This window comes from Mustela nigripes, chromosome 16 (assembly GCF_022355385.1).
Source record: "Mustela nigripes isolate SB6536 chromosome 16, MUSNIG.SB6536, whole genome shotgun sequence".
NCBI classification, from domain to species: Eukaryota; Metazoa; Chordata; class Mammalia; order Carnivora; family Mustelidae; genus Mustela; species Mustela nigripes.
The window spans coordinates 29,716,987-29,737,196 of record NC_081572.1 but is presented as its reverse complement, the minus strand read 5'-3'; the positions used below and the strand labels follow the sequence as shown (position 1 = coordinate 29,737,196).

The 20,210-nt window shown below is 38.2% G+C and overlaps 1 long non-coding RNA gene across 5 annotated transcripts in view; it reads right to left on the bottom strand.

Moving 5' to 3' along the window:
- LOC132003801 (uncharacterized) overlaps positions 1–19,163 on the bottom strand; it is a 119,117-nt gene extending 99,954 nt beyond the window's left edge. For all 5 annotated transcript variants that reach the window (XR_009400320.1, XR_009400318.1, XR_009400319.1 and 2 more), the window contains exons 1-2: positions 18,924–19,163; positions 4,589–4,760 (exon numbers count right to left, since the gene is read on the bottom strand). This is a non-coding gene — a long non-coding RNA (uncharacterized LOC132003801). The remainder of the gene's footprint in view (positions 1–4,588; positions 4,761–18,923) is intronic.
- Between the last annotated feature and the right edge of the window lie 1,047 nt (positions 19,164–20,210).

Genomic DNA, 20,210 nt, shown 5'->3' with positions numbered 1-20,210 from the left:
CACACCAGTCAGAATGGCTAAAATTAACAAGTCAGGAAATGACAGATGTTGGCAAGAATGCAGACAAGGGGGAACCCTCCTACACTGTTGGTAGAAATGCAAGCTGGTGTAGCCACTCTGGAAAACAGTATGGGGGTTTCTCAAAAAGTTACAAATAGAGCTACCCTATGACCCAGCAATCGCACTACTGGGTATTTACCCTAAAGATACAAGTGTAGTTATCAGAAGGGGCATGTGCACCCAAATATTTATAGCAGCAATGTCCACAACAGCCAAACTATGGAAAGAACCTAGATGTCCATCAACAGATGAATGGATAAAGAAGATGTGGTATAGATATACAATGGAATACTATGCAGCCATCAAAAAACCCGAAATCTTGCCAATTGCAACAATGTGGCTGGAACTAGAGGGTATTATGATGATCAAAACAAGTCAATCAGAGAAAGACAATTATCTCTCTGATATCTCTGATATGAGGAATTTGAGAGGGAAAAAATGAAACAAGATGGGATCAGGAAGGAGACAAACCATAAGAGACTCTTAATCTCACGAAACAAACAGGGTTACTGGGGGGGTGGGAAGGGTATGAAGAGGGTAGCTGGGTTATGGACTTTGGGGAGGATATGTGCTATGGTGAGTGCTGTGAAATGTGTAAGACTGATTATTCACAGACCTGTATCCTGGCGCAAATAATACATCACATGTTAATTTTAAAAAGATGCTAGACTGAATATTTATATGAGCTGAATATGTATAGCCCCCCCCCAAATTCATATGTCAAAGCCTAATCCCCAATGTGACGGTAACTGAAGGTAGGGCTTTGGGAGATGATTAGGTTATGAGAGTGGAGACTTCATGAATAGGATTAGTGCCCCTGTGAGAAGAGACACAAAAGACATAATCTCTCAGCAGTATGAGAATGAAGAAAGAAGGTCACCATCTACAAGACAGGAAGCAGGCCCTCCCCACACACCTGATCTGCAGATACCTTGATCTTGTACTTTCCAAAACTCAACTGTGAGAAATAAATGTTGTTTAAGCCACCAGTCTACAGTATTTTCATTCTAGCAGCCTGAACTGATTAAGCTAGAAACAGTAATTCCCAAGGCCTAATCCAACATGAAACCCTCTATTAATTCCCTGTAATGACTTCAAGAAAATGATTAGGAGGAGGAGGAGAAGGGAAGAGAGGAAGTGGGAAAGAAGAAGGGTAGGAAGAGGGAGAAGAAGAAAGAAATTTTTGTAATAAATTGCAACAAGGGTTTGAGAAGTGGTTATATCTTGTGAGCCTTATAAATCGCTTCTGAAACAGCTTAAGTCCCTCATTGCTTCTTGATGCTGCAGCCAAGCCAGAGGGTTACAGGATGTCAGCTACTCAGAATTCATGCATTGAGCTTACTGGCCCAATCAAGGAAGGTGAGAAAATGCCATTTCATTCAGCTAATTTGCCTGATTCAGAGACATAAAGGGTCAGAGAGGGAACCCCTTAGGCAACATCAAGTCAAGCTCAGCCTCCTGATTCATGCTCAGCCGAGGTCTAAACTTAGATATTAAAAGTGCAAAAGAACAAGAGTCAAAACAAACAGGACCTGATATTCTCACAAACAGTGAAAGCTCAGTTCTTCCATTTGCCCACCTGTTTTAAGAAACCACAACGGCAAACACCCACAAACACAAGTTCTGACCTAGAATTGTCAGTGCCTTAAATCCCACAGAATAAACAAGGAAGAAAGAGAGCAGAGAGTCACAAAGATTAGGTCACTGGGCTCTGTGGTCCATGCATCCCTCCCTGATGACCAGAAAGATGAGCAGGACTGACCACAGAGAACGCACTTTCCATCCTGCCCTAGTGATGCTAGCCCAGCCTAGACCCCTGACTAGCCCCTAACATGTGAATGAATGTGATACATTCATTCAGTTCAGGCATTAGAATGTTATTTCACCAACTGTCCTCCCTTTCCAAACCTGATCCTGATTTCCTTTGCTCCAAAGTTCCCATCTCTGTTTGTGGAACTAAACTCACTCCTCAAACTTAGTGCTTGATTGGGGTTCTCTAAAGCTGGCTTCCAATGTCCCTCTTCACACCCCTACCCCAAGTTAACACCTGCTCTGAGGAACTCTCCACAAACCTACTATGTAAATGAGCCTGATCTCCAAGACAGCGCCCTGGAGTCTGTTGAGGCTGCAGCAATAGTGAGGTGGTTCCCAGAATCTCAGCATGTTACCTCATTTGGAAACAGGGTTTTTGCAGATGTTATTAGTTAAGGATCCCAAGATGACATCATACTAAATTTTGGGTGGGTCCTAAATCTAATGACAATAAACCTTACAACAAGAAGAGAGGTCACAGAGACCGACAGAAGACCAATGAAGACAGAGGTAGGCAAAGATCGGAGTGATGTGGCCACAAGGCAATGGATGTCAGGGACCCCAGAAGCTAGGAATAGGCAAGGAAGGGTCTGTCTCTAGAAGGAGATGGCCTTTATGACTCCTTGATTTCAAACTTCTAGTCTCAAGAACTGTGAGAGAGTACATTTTTGTTGTGTTAAACCACCCACTTTGTGGTTGCACTAGGAAATAACACAGTAGGGAAGCAAGAGGGAGGGACAGGAGTGAGAGAGTTGGCTTCAGCAATAGCTGGGAGCAGGGAGAGGAAATAAAAATAGCTAACAGAGCACTTACTGTCTGTGAAGTATAGAATTAAGACTTTCACAAGGTGAGTGTCATTTAATACAATACCACAATTGATCACTATTGTTGCCAACCTTTTTTTTCTGAATGAAATAAGAATTCATTAATCAACTCAAGGTTACACGAACAATAACCCAATTCAAGATTTGAACCTGTCTGACTCCCAATTTCATGTTATATTTCCAGACATACGAAGGAGGCAGAGATAGGGTTAATATGATTGTATCAGTGAGTCCCTGAAGAAGGATCATGAGATATTAAATCCAAGAGATGTTTTCGGAACATGTTGTTAAACGAAAAGCTTTGGAACAAACACAGGCACTTGGGCTTAATTTAAAAAGAAGTCAAGAGTTAGCTGACAAGCTGCCTCAGGTCATTCTTTCTCACCCCAAACACAGAGCCTCCTAATCAAGGCTGGGTAGGTGGGGAAGAGAGATGAGTCTATGACATAAAGAGGGGACAATGTGCTTCTACTCTACATGGGCCCCAAACACTGGGTCCTAAAAAAAAGACCTTCACCAAACCAAGAGGAATCTTTCACATCTACAAACAACACTTTGTTAAAATTGTGATAATTTTTTTTTTTTGCTGTGTACATACATATGAAAACAGATAAAATAAAGCAAATAAGTTATAATTGGCTACCTGGCCATAAAGAAAATCCGGCTGTGGATGGGGAAATGGGAGTCAAGAACACTGAAGTCTTCTGTTAACACACTACACACGTGATATAAACATGCACACAAAAATTCACATATGCCTGTTAAATACACATGTAAGGACCCCATGCACATGCACATGCAGGACAGGTGTGTATACACACACACACGCGCACACACACACACACATACACACACATCTGTCTCTTTCTTTCCACCATGACAATTCCCTGACTTGGGTGGGGAAGGGAGAGTAGTTCCTAATGGATTTCACAATTTTGAAAGAAGAAAACTGTTCTTAGCTCAGTGCCCGATCATTGGAAAAGCTTAGGAGGAGGCTAGGGAGGGTGGGAACAGTGAAGGCTCAAAGCCAAGGCACTGATCTCCACTGAGATCCTGGCTCTGTCCTCAGCTCAGAATGCTGAGCCTGCTGGGTAGATGATGCCTGGGAAATTCTCAGAGTAACCCTCTTTGGGTCAGTATGCACATTTTGGGATAGAGCAAAAAGTTTGTTCTAATTGAGAAACAAGAGGGAGAAGATTGCTTCTTTCCACTAAGGGCTGACCAACAGCTGTCATTTTAATGGCAGTAACTGACAGTAACAGCTTGGTGGCATCATATTTAATGGGAAGAGACCAGCTCACCTTCTGCCCTGGTTGCTATGTACAGAGTTCCAAGGAGGCCATAACAAAGGCTGTGAGTGTTAACTCTAAGGGTAGAAGGAAACAGGCTCTGTCCCCAAGGAAGGGGGGAGGCTTGCTCTGTCCAGCCTCGTTGGAATTTATGAGTTCTGCACTGTGAAGTTTATGCTAGTGGCCCAGGAGGCAGTCAAAGCCCCTCTGAATTGTTCAGATATCCTTGACTCCAAGAGAATTGTTCAGATATCCTTCATTCCAAGAAGCTTCTTAAAGTAATTATTGAACTTGGGAGAATGTAATTAAAGAACCTAGGTCTCCTGTACCCATATTTAGGCATAGTGGAAGATTTCCTGGCATTTTAAAATAGCATCAGCTTCCATTTTATCCCCCTGGGGAGTTCACTGACCCACCAGCAACTGGGCTATTCATTGGACGAGGGTAAGAAATGAGCCACATTGTTTTAGTTGTGGAAATGAAAGCTCAAGCATGTTTCATTGTCCCCCCCAAGGGAGAAAAGAAACATATATTTTAAGAATAAATAATGTGAGTTTAAGAAATCAGCAGACATATTTTCTTTGCTTCCCATACCATACTCACCCTGAGGATGCATGTTGTTGAGAACTTACAGTAGGTGTGGATGACTATGACGTCACTGGATCCACTTGAAAAGTCAGTGTGGCTGAATGAAGGGTAGCCAGGCACCCATGGCAGGGGACTAACAAATCAAGTGGCTTAAGGTCAAGAGATCTACCCCCAGGAGCCATCCAAGCTGGAGATGAGGCAAAAGACATCTGTCATTAGTGTGCATCCCAAGTGCTGGAGTGTGATAATGTTAACATATAGCGTTCAGAACAGTGCAACAGTTGTGGTTCTCCATCCTATAGAGAGTACAATTGCCTTTAATGGCAAATTGTAACTTCTCTATCCCCTGTGCTACTCTTTTACCTGATTAAGGAATCAGGTAAAACCTGATTCTTGCCTCAGATATTTCAGAGAATCCCTGTGGCATACTGGGGTGCCCCACAGGTCCATCTGGTTTGTCCCTTGTCACCTCAGTCAACCATCTGACATTGGATCAGGTTTTTTATAGAAGATGCTTCTTAATATTTCATGATCAACTTATTAAGACTCATCACCCCAGGAATGGGGGGGATGCATCCCACTTTATCCTTAATGTCAATAATCCTTACAACAAAAAGAGAGGTCACAGAGACAGAGAGAAGACCACATGAAAACAGGTAGGCAGAGATTGTAGTGATATGGCCACAGGCCAACAAATGTAAGTGGCCCCCAGAAGCTAGGAATAGGCAAGGAAGGGTCCTTCTCTAGAAGGAACATGGCCTTTTTGACTCCTTGATTTCAAAATTCTCTCCTCAAGAACTGTTTCTATCCCTTAGCTTCTGTCCCTTAATTACCCAAGCATGAGCAAGATCACTCTGCCATGTGTAATATCACATAATTGAAAGCAATGGGCTCTAACAAAAGAAAACTGCAAGAAGCAAAAAGAAAAGTAAGTATCAGATCATGAATATGACTATTCCCATTATCCACAATGGTATCCAACCCCACCCCACAATGGGTCAGTTACTTCCCCTCAGTGAGACTTCTGTGGATCACATTTCCCTTTCTTAAAGGCCAGTCCCTCAAATCATCTGAGTAACTACACATATATAACCCCAAAGGAAAAGGAAATACTATGTCATTAATGTATTTTAAACACACTAAAGACAACTTTCTACATTACAGGTACAGCTTCCTTATCCAGAATATTCTGCTGCAAAATAGAAAGTCAGGCTCAGCTCTAGTCCTCAACTATAATAGTAACAACCACAACACTTATAATAGCAGCTACAGAACAGCGTGTACTCCGTACCAACAATAATATTAACTGATTTTTAATATATTAATATGTGTAATCTGCATATATATACATGTATTACATAATGATATTAAAATATTATATCTATATGTGTATACACATATATGTTATTTTTAATTTTTACATTGCTATTGATATTATATACTGGCCCCATTTCATGAATAAGAAAACTAAGGAGAAGTAAAGTAACTTGTCCAAGATCATACTTTTGGAAAAATTAGAAATGGATCGGGATCAAGACTCTCTAAGGCACTGAACCAGTACAAAGGCTGACTGCTTTCCCCAAGGAACTAAAAAAGAAAAATACCAAAAAAGTTTCTGGGAGAACTAAAGTTAAGTATTTTGAACTGGTGTATAAGTAAGGCTCTGGCCTTTAATAGGAAGCATAACTGCCCCCTTCGGGAGGGTACAAGAAGATAGGGACTCTTGGTGTTCTGCTCTCTCTTCTGTTACAGTCTTGAGCAAACAATTTCTGCCATCATACATTGCTCTTGACTCTGGTCCAGGTGTTCCGGGTAAGACAAATAAGGCAGCTCCCAAGACATGTATTTGTGAGGTGCTAAGAAATTAAGTGGAGACTAACTTTGAGCAGCTTTCCACTCCTTCCCTTCCAAACTCCCAGGGCTGATTAGTTACACAATCAAAGGATCCTTCCTTCTGGTAGGCAAAGAATAGGGCCCTGACCTAAAGCCGCAAGTGGCTAGTTGGCTTTCCATGCCTGGTCTTCTCTTTCACAGGGCTTAGTTCCCCAACCTGAGCTAGTTAGGGGTGCTGCAAACTAAGGTCTATGGTTTCCTGACAAAACAACTAATATCTCAGAGGAAAATGAGGTCACAAGCCAAAAGAATAAGACATTTGAGGAGTGTGACTATTTCAAATGAAAATAGTGGGTTACATATTCCACCAAAAACAAACATATTAGCACCACAAATTGTTTGCCTAAGGAAAAATTTAGAAGAGATAACAGAAGTTATTTCAAAGTGATGCAAAGTAAGAAGAAAGCATTAAAAGGACCAAAGAAATGTTAGATATAAAAAGACGACTAGTTGAAGTAAAGAATATATATGAAAGAGATTGCAGAAAGAATTAGCTAAAGGAATGCGTTAGCAATGAAAAGACTGCACTGAGAAAAAATTCCCAGTGGGAAGAAGAAAAAGGCAAAAAAGCCCCACATAAAATATATATTTTAAAAAAATCTAACAGGTGAGGGGTAGAGGGAATAGAAGTGGAAGTAATAACTGTGGGACCACAGAAATCCCTGAAAGAGGGAGCAATAATGAAGAGGAAATATTTGAAGAAATAATGAAGATGAATTTCCCTGAATAAAAAAGAAGAAAAAACATGGAGGAGAAAGCTTCAAATTGAAAGGGCCAGAGAGTCCCAAAGAAGAGATACAAAGAGGAACCCCACATAAGATGTCTAATAAGAAAATGTGAGAGCATCAAAAGCAAGGAAAATTGTGAATGCTCTTAGAGAAAAAGGACAGATCCTGGATTAACAAGCACAGATTAAGTTATTTCAGATGTATCAACAGAACAGGAGAAAAAGCCATAAAAATTTTTTTAAAAAATTAATGTATTCAAAGTATTGGGGAAAAAAAGTATCTAGAACCATAAAACCAAGAAACTGATATTCACTCAAATTGCTATTTAAATATAAAGTGATGCTAATAATATTCTCAAGCATCAAAAACCTCAGACTATCACAAAAACACTCATACTGAAATCAGTGTTGTATTAAGTATTTCAATTAGAGAAGAAGAAATTCCGGTAGATAGTGTAAGATGTATGTGAGGTGGCAGTGATGAAATACCTTAGTAGATTTTGAAGTTGTCTTAAAAGTAGATACAAGCAAAGGCAGAGAGAAATTATATCCATAATAATACAGAATTAAGTCCTGATCCGTGATTCTCAAAGTGGACCAGAAACAGCAGCATTATTTGAGAATTTGTTAGAAATACAAATTATCAGACCCCATCCTAGACATGCTGAATCAGAAACTCTGGGTATGGAGCCCAGCCAATTTCAATTATAATACTAAATTTATTTGTCTTGACACTCCCTCTCATGAGTGCAGAAAGGAGATTTCCAGAAGCTATATGACTTACAAATTTTTTTTCATTAATGTAGTAGTAAATAAGAGAATCTGGCTATTTTCTCTAAGCCAGACAAAAAGAGATCAGCTAAAATGTGAAACAATGCCACTCAGTTATTTTCATGAGAATATATTCTTTATGTTAAATTGTAATGGGTTTATTAAATAAACATATTATAAACATATTATATATTAAATATTTTTAAATAAATACATTAAAATTTCTCAGTTTTAATTTTTAAGATGAAAGATTTTAATAGATATAAATTCCATAAACAAAGTCTTTGGAGTTCCAAATATTTTTTCACAGTATAAAGAGTTTCTGAAACCAAAATATTTGAACCATTGGTCTGAGTATTATCACTGTAACAGGCAAGCAGGAGATGGGGAATAATCATATAAGAAGAGGCAAACATTTTGTAATAATGGGGCTAATCAGTGATAATAATTCAAAAACAAAAAAGGAAGGGACTAAAAACAAATATATAAAGTGGGATAAACTGAAATAAAAGCTATGATGGTAAAAACAAATCCAAATTATGAATAATTATATCAACCAGATTAAATAGTCCAATTAAAAGACAGACTGTTATGGTAGGTAAACAAAATAGCATAAATATAAGCTATTTACAAAAGACAAATAAGAACATGTTCACATTGAAAATACAAGAACAGGAAAAGATAAACCATGCAAACACTAACTGAAAGAAAGCTACTGTGATTGTATTAACATCACCTTAATAGACTGAAGAACCATTACAGATAAAGATGGCATTTCTTAATGATAAATGGTTCAATTCAAAAGGAAGATATAATAGTCCTTGATCTATATGCATCTAATTATTTAGCCCCAACCTATATAAAGCTAAAATTAGCAAGACTTACATACAATATCTACAAACCCAAAAATAAACTGGAGATTTGACAAAAATTGCCACATGCTGGTTTAACAAGTAAGTCTCAAACACTTTCAAAAGACTAGAATAATCTAGAGTATGTCCTCTGAATATTGAATTAAGATACCAATATGTAACAAAATCACCATGTTTGGAAATTAAACAATTCATTTTTAAATAATCAGTGGATCATAGTAGAAATAACAATGGAAATTTGAAAATATTTTGAAACGAATACTAATGAAAACATGATATCAGAAAATATTTTGAAATGAATACTAATGAAAACATGATATCAGAATGTGATATAAATAAAGCCACATTTGAGGGAAATGCATAGCATTAAATGCATATATTAGAAAGAATAAGAGGTGAAAATAATCTAAGAATCTATCTCAAGAAATTAGAGTTTTTAACAAGATTTAAAAAAAAATTTTTTTTAAGTAATCTCTACACTCAACATGGGCTTGAACTCACAACCCTGAGATCAAGAGTTTCATGCTCTACTGACTGAGCCAGTCAGGTGCCCCTCAACAAACTAGTTGTTAAGAAAAGATAAAATTCCCCCAAATTTAAAAGGAAATAATTTTAAAAGGATACAAACTAATGAATTCGAAAACAAGCAATAAATATACTTTCAACAAAGCTACAAATTGATTCATTGAAGAGATGCAATAAGATTGATAAATCCCTAGCTAGACCAATAAAAATGGGGAAATAAACCAGTATCAGGAATGTGAAAGTGGGGACACCTGGATGGCTCAGTCGGTTAAGCAGCTGCCTTCAACTCAGGTCGTGATCCCAAGATCTGGGAATCGAGCCCCACATCAGGCTCTGTGCTCAGTGGAGAGCTTGTGTCTCCCTTTCCCTCTGCCTGCTGCTCAGCCTATCTGTGCTCTCTAGCTCTCTGTCAAATAAATATATAAAATCTTAAAAAATAAAAAAGGAATGTGAAAGTGGACACTACTACAATGCTACATAGATAATAAATATGAAGAACAACTTTATGCAAATATACTTCAAAATTAGGTTAAATGGATAAATTTCTAAAAATATATTTGTAGCATGCAAACTAGTATAAAAATATAGTTTTTAAAACTGATACACGAAGATATAGAAAATATGAATAGTCCTATGTTCATTAAAGAAGTTGAATCCAGGGAGAGAGTCCAGATGGCAGAGGAGTAGCAGATTGAGATGAGATCAGGTCGCAGGAATTCAGCTAGATAGTTATCGAAGAATTCCAAACACCTGCAAACCCAACAGGAGATCAAAGAAAGAAGAGCAGCAATTCTTGAAACAGAAAATTGACCACTTTCTGAAAGGTAGGATGTGCGAAGACGCGAATCTGAAGCAAAGAAAAGATAGATTGCGGGGGGAGGGGCCAGCTCCCAGCAAGCCGGGGAACAGTGGAGCATAAAACCCGAACTTTTAGAAGTCTACTCCACTGAGGGACATCACTCCAGAGGCTAAGCAGGGGTGGGGCCCTCATGGGGACACTGTGGTCTCAGGTCCCGCGGGATCACAGAAGGATCGGGGGTGTCTAAGTGTAGCTGAGCTTGCAGGTATCAGAGTGGAAGCCGACTACAGAGACAGAGCCGAGGAGTGAGCTCTCAGCTTGGGGTTACCTTAAACTGTGATCCATGGAACAGTCATACCATTGCTCTTTGAGCAAGGACCCCACAAGTGGCAGATACAGGGAGACCCACCTTTCTCTGACAGAAGAGAGGCAGCAGGAATCTCTGGGTCTGGAGACTCCAAACGGGGCCATGCGGCAGAGACAGAAACGCTCCATCACTGGCCGGGTGAGCTCAGAGCACAGCCAGACCAGGGAGATGGGAGTGATTGACAGCTTATCTCCGAGGGATCATGAAGGAGCTCTCAGCTCCTCCAGGCCAGAGACTGGGAGGCTGCCATTTTCATTCCTATCCTCCAGAGCTCTACAGAAAGCATTCAGAGAACAAAAGCTACGGAGAGGGAACCTGAGCAGATTACTTAGCCCGGCCCCTAGCAAGGATGGTAATTCAGCCTGGGGCAAAGACATTTGAGAATCACTACAACAGACCCCTCCCCCAAGAAGATCAGCATGAACATCCAATCAAGACCAAGTTCATTGATCAAGGAGAACAGTAGAATTCCAGAGGAGGAAAAAGCAAAGCATGGAATTCATGGCTTCCTCCCCATGATTCTTTAGTCTTGCAAAGCTAATTAAATTTTTTAAATTTTATTGTTTTCTTATTCAAATCTTTTTAACTTTTCCTCTTTCCTCTTTTAATGGTTTTTCCTCTTTTAACTAGTTTATCTTAACAATACCTTTCTAAAAAAAAAAAAAAACAATCTTTTTAAACCTTCATTATTATAGTCATATCCTTCATTGTATCTAACTTTATTTTTTGTATACATATAGGGTTTTTTCTTCTAAAATTTCTTGGGGTATATTTATTCTAATAGATCAAAATATACCCTAAATCTAGGACAGGGCTTTGTTCTAGTCTCCAGCCTGAGAAAATTCTTTCCACCTTCTTTTTCTTTCTTTTTCCAACAAACTTATCAATTCCTTTTTAGAAATTTTTTAAAATTTTCATCTTTATGGTCATATTCCATAAATTCATCATGTTTACCATTATTTTTGTATACATATAAGTTTTTCTTTCTTTAAAATTTTAGGAGGTAGTTTCTTCTAAGAGACCAAAATACTCCCAAAATCAAGTGGGTGGCTCTGTTCTATTCACCAGTCTAATGATATATATATATATAGAATATATATATATATATTCTATATATATATATAGAATTTTTTAAATTTCTTTTTACCCCCTTGCTTTTCCCCCTGATTTGGGGTCTCTTCTGATTTGGTTAGTATACACTTTTCTGGATCTTTGCCACCCTTTTAGTATTTTATTCTCTCACTCATATATTCTTATCTGGATAAAACAACAAGGTGGAAAAACTCACCACAAAAAAAAGAACAAGAGGCAGTATCGAAGGCTAGGGACCTAATCAATATGGACATGAGTAATATGTCATATCTAGAGTTCAGAATGACAATTCTCAAGGTGCTAGCTGGGCTTGAAAAAGGCATGGAAGATATTAGAAAAACCCTGTCTGGAGAAATAAAAGCCCTTTCTGGAGAAATAAAAGAACTAAAATCTAACCAAGCTGAAATCAAAAAAGCTATTAATGAGGTGCAATAAAAAATGGAGGCTCGGGGTGCCTAGGTGGCTCAGTGGGTTAAGGCCCCTGCCTTCAGCTCAGGTCATGATCCCAGGGTCCTGGGATCGAGCCCCATATCGGGCTCTCTGCTCAGCAGGGAGCCTATCCCCACCCCCGCCTGCCTCTCTGCCTACTTGTGATCTCTGTCAAATACATAAATAAATTTTAAAAAAAAATTTTTTTTAATGGAGGCTCTTACTGCTAAGATAAATGAGGCAGAAGAAAGAATTAGTGATATAGAAGATCAAATGACAGAGAATAAGAAAGCTGAGCAAATGAGAGACAAACAACTACTGGACCATGAGGGGAGAATTTGAGAGAGAAGTGAGATGAAACAATATGAGAATAATTGGGATTCCAGAAGTAGAAGAAAGAGAAAGGGGGGCAGAAGGTATATTGGAGCAAATTATAGTAGAGAAGTTCCCTAATATGGCAAAGGGAACAAGCATCAAAATCCAGGAGGCACAGAGAACCCCCCTCAAAATCAGTAAAAATAGAACCACACCCTGTCATCTAATAGTATAATTTACAGGTCTTAGTGACAAAGAGAAAATCCTGAAAGCAGCTCAGGACAAGAAGTCTGTAACATACAATGGTAAAAATATTAGATCAGCAGCAGACTTATCCACAGAGACCTGGCAGGCCAGAAAGAACTGGCATGATATATTCAGAGCACTAAAAGAGAAAAACATGCAGCCAAGAATACTATATCCAGCTAGGCTATCATTGGAAATAGAAGGAGACATAAAAAGCTTCCAGGACAAACAAAAACTAAAAGAATTTGTAAACACCAAACCAGTCCTACAGGAAATATTAAAAGGGGTCCTCTAACCAAAGAGAGAGCCTAAAAGTAGTAGACCAGAAAGGAAAAGAGACAATATACGGTAATAGTCAACTTACAGGCAATACAATGACACTATATTCATATCTTTCAATAGCTACCCTGAATGTAAATGGGCTAAATGCCCCAATAAAAAGACACAGGGTATCAGAATGGATAAAAAAACAAAACCCATCAATATGCTGTCTGCAAGAAACTCATTTTAGACCCGAAGACACTTCCAGATTGAAAGTGAGGGGGTAGAAAATAATTTACCATGCTAATGGACATCAAAAGAAAGCTGGAGTGGCAATTTTTATATCAGATAAGTTGGATTTTAAGCCAAAGACTATAATAAGAGAAGAGGAATTGGGTATATCATATATCATATTGATATATCATACTCAAAGTGTCTGTCCAACAAGAAGATCTAACAATTTTAACAATTTTAAATATCTATGCCCCTAACATGGGAGCAGCCAACTATATAAGCTAATTAATCACAAAATCAAAGAAACACATTGACAATAATACAATAATAGTAGGGGACTTCAACACCCCCTCACTGAAATGGACAGATCAAGCAAAAGATCAACAAAGAAATAAAGGCCTTAAATGACACACTGGACCAGATGGACATCACAGATATATTCAGAACATTCCATCCCAAAGCAAAAGAATACACATTCTTCTCTAGTGTACATGGAACATTCTCCCAATTAGATCACATCGTGGGTCACAAATCAGATCTCAACTGGTACGAAAAGATTGGGATCATTCCCTGCATATTTTCAGACCACAATGCTCTGAAGCTAGAACTCAATCACAAGAGGAAAATTGAAAAGAACTCAAATACATAGAAGCTAAAGAGCATTCTACTAAAGAATGAATGGGTCAACCAGGAAATTAAAGAAGAACTGAAAAAATTCATAGAAACAAATGATAATGAAAACACAACTGTTCAAAATCTGTGGGACACAGCAAAGGCAGTCCTGAGAGGAAAGTATATAGTGATACAAGCCTTTCTCAAGAAACAAGAAAGGTCTCAAGTATACAACCTAACCCTACATCTAAAGGAGCTGGAGAAAGAACAGCAAAGAAAGCCTAAACCCAGCAGGAGAAGAGAAATCACGAAGATAATAACAGAAATCAATGAAATAGAAACCGAAAGAACAGTAGAACAAATCAATGAAAGTAGGAGCTGGTTCTTTCAAAGAATTAATAAGATTAATAAACCCTTGGCCAGTCTTATCAAAAAGAAGAGAAAGAACCCAAATAATAAAATAATGAATGAAAGAGGAGAGATCACAACCAACACCAAAGAAATACAAACAATTATAAGAACATATTATAAGCAAATATGCGCCAGCAAATTTGACAATCTAGAAGAAATGGATTCATTCCCAGAGACATAGAAACTACCAAAACTGAAACAGGAAGAAACAGAAAAGCTGAACAGACCCATAACCAGTAAGGAGATTGAAGGAGTCATCAAAAATCTCCCAACAAACAAGAGACCCAGGCCAGACAGCTTCCCAGGGGAATGCTACCAAATATTTAAAAGAAGAATTAATACCTGTTCTCCTGAAACTGTTCCAAAATAAAACAGAAATAAAAGGAAAACTTCCAAACTCATTTTATGAGGCCAGCATCACCTTGAACCCAAAACTAGACAAAGACCCCATCAAAAAAGAGAATTACAGACCAATATCCTTGATGAACACAGATGCGAAAATTCTCACCAAAACACTAGCTAATAGGATCCAATAGTACATTAAAAGGATTTTCACCACGTAGAAGTGGGATTTATCCCAGGGCTGCAAGGTTGTTTCAACATCCACAAATCAATCAATGTGATACATTACATTAATAAAAGAAAGAACAAGAACGATATTATACTCTCAATAGATGCTGAAAAAGCACTTGACAATGTACAGCATCCTTTCTTAATCAAAACTCTTCAAAGTTTAGGGATAGAAGGTACACACCTCAATATCATCAAAGTCATCTATGGAAAAAGCCACAGCAAATATCTCCTCAATGGAGAAAAACTGAGAGTGTTTCCACTAAGGTCAGGAACACGACAGGGATGTCCATTATCACCACTTCTATTCAACATAGTACTAAAAGTTCCAGCCTCAGCAATCAGACAATGAAAAGAAATCAAAGGCATCCAAATCAGCAAAGAATAAGTCAAACTATCCCTCTTTGCAGATGATATGATACCATGTGTGGAAAACCCAAAAGACTCCACTCTGAATCTGCTAGAACTTGTACAGGAATTCAGTAAAGTGTCAGGATATAAAATCAATGCACAGAAGTCAGTTGCATTTCTATACACCAACAACAAGAGAGAAGAAAGAGAAATTAAAGAGTCAATCCCATTTGCAATTGCACTGAAAACCATAAGATACCTAGAATAAACTTAACGAAAGAGGCAAAGAATCTGTACTCAAACAACTATACAGTACTCCTGAAAGAAATTGAGGAAGACACAAAGAAATGGAAAAACATTCCATGCTCATGGACTGAAGAACAAATATCATGAAAATGTCTATGCTACGTAAAGCAATCTACACATTTAATGCAATCCCTATCAAAATGCCATCAATTTTTTCCAAAAAATGGAACAAATAATCCTAAAATTTATATGGAACCATAAAAGACCTCGAATAGCCAAAGGAATATTGAAAAAGAAAGCCAAAGATGGTGGCATCATAATTCCAGACTTCAAGCTCTATTACGAAGCCATCATCATCAAGACAGTATGGGACTGGCACAAAAACAGACACATAGATCAATGGAACAGAATAGAGAGCTCAGAAATAGACCCTCAACTCCATGGTCAACTAATCTTTGACAAAGCAGGAAAGAATGTCCAATGGAAAAAAGACAGTCTCTTCAACAAATGGTATTGGGAAAATTGGACAGCCACATGCAGAAAAATGAAACTGGACCATTTCCTTACACTACACACAAAAACAGACTCCAAATGGATGAAAGACCTCAATGTGAAAAAGGAATCCATCTAAATCCTTGAGGAGAACATAGGCAGCAACCTCTTCAAACTCAGCCACAGCATCTTCTTCCTAGAAACATCACCAAAGGCAAGGGAAGCAAGGGCAAAAATAAACTACTGGGACTTCATCAAGATCAAAAGCTTTATAACAAAGGAAACAGTCAAGAAAACCAAAAGACAGCTGATAGAAAGGGAGAAGATATTTGCAAACGACCTATCAGATAAAGGGCTAGTATCCAAAATCTATAAAGAACTTATCAAACTCAACACCCAAAGAACAAATAATCCAATCAAGAAATGAGCAGAAGACATGAACAGGCATTTCTGCAAAGAAGACATCCAGATTGCCAACAGATACATGAAAAAGCGCTCCACATCACTCAGCATCACGGAAATACAAATCAAAACCACAATGAGATACCACCTCACACTAGTCAGAATGGCTAAAATTAAAAGTCAGGAAATGACAGATGCTGGCGAAGGTGAGGTGAAAGGGGACCCCTCCTACACTACTGGTGGGAATGCAAGCTGGTGCAGCCACTCTGGAAAACAGCATGCAGTTTCCTCAAAAAGTTGAAAATAGAGCTACCCTACGGCCCAGCAATTGCACTACTGGGTATTTACCCTAACGATACAAATGTAGTGATCTGAAGGGGTACATGCACCCCAATGTTTATAGCACCCCAATGTCCATAACAGCCAAGCTATGGAAAGAACCTAGATATCCATCAACAGATGAATGGATAAAGAAGATGTGGTATATATGTACAATGGAATACTTTGCAGCCATCAAAAAACCCAAAATCTTGCCATTTGTAACAATGTGGCTGGAACTAGAGGGTATTATGATGAGCAAAACAAGTCAATCAGAGAAAGACAATTATCTCTCTGATCTCACTGATATGAGGAATTTGAGAGGGAAAGTTGGGGGGGGTACTTAGGGAATAAGGAAGGAAAAAATGAAACAAGATGGGATTAGGAGAGAGACAAACTATAAGAGACTCTTAATCTCACAAAACAAACTGAGGGCTGCTGGGAGGAGGTGGGTATGGAGAGGTTGGCTGGATTATGGACATTGAGGAGGGTATGTGATATGGTGAGTCCTGTGAAGTGTCTAGACCTGATGATTCGCAGACCTGTATCCCTGGGGCAAATAATACATTATATGTTAAAAAAAAAAAAAAAAAGAAGAAGAAGAAAAAGAAGAAGTTGAATCCTAATTAAATGGATAAAAAGAAACTTTAGGCCCAGGTAATTTCACCAAAAAATTCTTCCAAACATTTAAGGAAGAAATAAAACCAATTTTAGCCTAAGTCTTTCAGTGAATTTAAAAAAAAAAAAAAAAGGAACAATTGTAAACTCAATATTTGAAGCCATTTTAATCTTGATATGAGGTTAAATGCACAAGGCCTTATAAAAAAATAAAGCTTATGGGCCAGTGTCTTACTCATGAACACAGATGCAAAGAACCAAAACAGTGTATTAGAAGCCAAATCCGGAAATTACATAAAAAGAACATCCAGGTTGTGTTTATTCCCTGTGTGCATGCTTAGTTCATTTGAAAGTCAACCAGTGTGATTCCCCAAATTAACAGAATAAAGAAAGATAAAACAATACAATGACTTTCATGGATGGGGAAAAAAAGTCACAAAATTTAACAATATTTTAGTAGTTTAAAAATATTTATAATTTTTTTTAACTCTTAGCAAACTTCCTTCATCAGATAATGGCAAGTATGCAAGAGACAGAGGGAGATGGAGAAGAGGAGTCCAGGGGAGACAGAAAGAAGAAAGGGAGGAAGCTAGGAAGGAATAAAAGACAGGAGGAAGAGAGACAGGGAGGGGGAAAGCCACACGGGAGGAAAGGATATAAAAATGATTCATAATGCTAGCTGTGTAGCAGTTTGGAATCTTGAGGCAAGAGGGACTCATCCAAGACAACAGTTTTACTGGCCTCCCTTCTCTCTTTGGTTCATATTCCTTCAGAGAACTCGGGCCATTCTGATGAAAGATTAAGTGACCTATTTACCTTTATACCTACAAATGTCTTGCCTGCACTTTGCACATAGTAGGTTCGTTGTAAGCATTTGTTAGAGACAGTAATTCAGAGGACCATAACCCCTAAAGCAGCACTAATAGGTATTATTATTCTTTCCCACCTTGTAGTCACTGGAGTGGAATGTTTTTTGCAAACACTGAGATATTGAGAGTTAAATCTCTAATTAGAACCATAATGTATTGACCTCATTCTCCTTTATACTAGTTAAATTAACCTAGCAATAATTGGCTGACGAAGGCAATACTAGGGCAGCTCCCCTTTCCTGGGTTTTCTTCCTCCTTTTGGGGGTGTTGTGTGTGTTTCTTTCTTTTTCTGCTCCTCCTTCTCTTGTTCTTCTTTCTGATTTGGCTGGGATTTTTTTTTTACTTTTTTCCCATCATTCTCTTTATCTCCCTAGAAATATCAGTTAATTAAAGTTTAGGTGAATACAGGGTTTGCTCCATGATTTCAAAATGTTCTTAAGTCTAAGTTCTGTGCCTAGCATGCATAGTAAATTTAAAGAAAACACCAAATTTGAATTAAAAGAACATAATCCTATCATCCCTATCTCCCATAACTCCGGAAAAAAACCCATCTTTTGCTTCTGATTCAAAATATTAATCTTCAAGAGCGCTCCCAGCTTCTCACAATCACAGCTTCCTTGGGAAAAATGCTTATAACTCTGAAAAGCCACTTTATCCTACTTCCAGTGAAAGCAGTTCTTAAGGAGGCTGCATAGGAAAATGGGAACAACGGAGTATTTAAGACTTGGTTTTTACATTATTTACATAATTTATAAATTATCTCCTATAATCTATATTTATGCATATTATATATAATTACATAAATGTAATTTAATGCATAATTATATTATAGAATTTACTGATTATTTTACATAATTATGAATCCTGAACAACACTGAAGGGCCTAATCCACTTAGACCTTAATTCTGCTAAAAGTGAACATCTACTTACCCAGAGACAGAGGCACCAAACTGAAAACTCCTTGTGGAAATTCCCTTTCCCAGTGAGAAGCCATTAAGATTTCTGTATCATAGGAAGACATCACCACTTCTAGTTCCTCTCCCAGAGGATAGTTAGACAAGAAGGCTTTTTTCCCAGCTCCCGTTATTAAAATGATATCAGACAGACACTTGGTGTCGTCTAGCCCTCCAGCTGCTGTAAGTCCTGAAATCATCCTCTGATTGCATAGCACCAGGAAAGAGATTGTAGCCTCCTGACTGTTTAAAGTGACAGCCTGGTGTTTCTCTTGCTTTCTTTGAGCTCTGTGCATCGGGGGTCAAGGTCCTTGAGGAGGAGAAAGAGGATATGCAATAGGCAGATGGGCCCAAGTCAACCTTAAGAAGGCAAGTTTGTCATAAATGCTTCCTTGGCCTTCTTTTCATTTCTCCCTTCTTTAGGATTTTTCTACAATTTCCAGTGCCCTTTCTCACAAATGGAAACCCAGTGTGGAGTACAGATTTTTCAAGATATAAGTACCTCTTTCCTAATTACAGACTATTATTTTCTAGGGAAAAAGCATACTAATTAGGCCCAGCTGGTGGTCCCTGTTACTTTTTCATGGATCTGGCCTCACATCAGGGATTTTAGGTTTGAGGAAAGGTGGGCAGAGGGGAGAAGTTTGGTTTTCCATGTAATAAGCACCACAGGAGTTTTGAAGTCACAAGCTTTTGTCCAGCTCCTTTGTAAGAGATTGCACATTGCTTTGCAGCAAGTGTTTTCAGAGCTTTCCAAAGGGTTGAGAGGTCTTGAAACATGTCTCTACTGCAGGCTACAGAATCATGTTGTCTAGAAACGTGAAATAATACAAACAGCAATTGTAGAATCCCCATGCCACTTGGGAAAGGGATGTGGTAAGAAGAAAATGAGATACTACTGATGAAGCACTTAGGGAAGTGATAGGGTTAAGGACCTATAAGCAACGTAATTGTTCCTATTGTGTAAATTTCATGTTTATTTTCCTATACTCTTCTTCATCAATGGTAACAAGGCCTTGCTATTTTGCCAATACTAACTCTTCCAAGTTTATCAAGACACCTGACTTCTGTTCCACTATCATTTTCCTCATTTCCTCTGGCATATTCATTAATTCACTCAACAAACATTTACTGAATACCTGTTACATATCAAGCTAAAGTACTACGTGGGGCGTTCAAAGATGGGCAAGCTATGGTTCCCATTCTTAAAGGGCTTACTATCTAGTTGGAGAAACAGATACATGAACAACCAACTCAAACATAA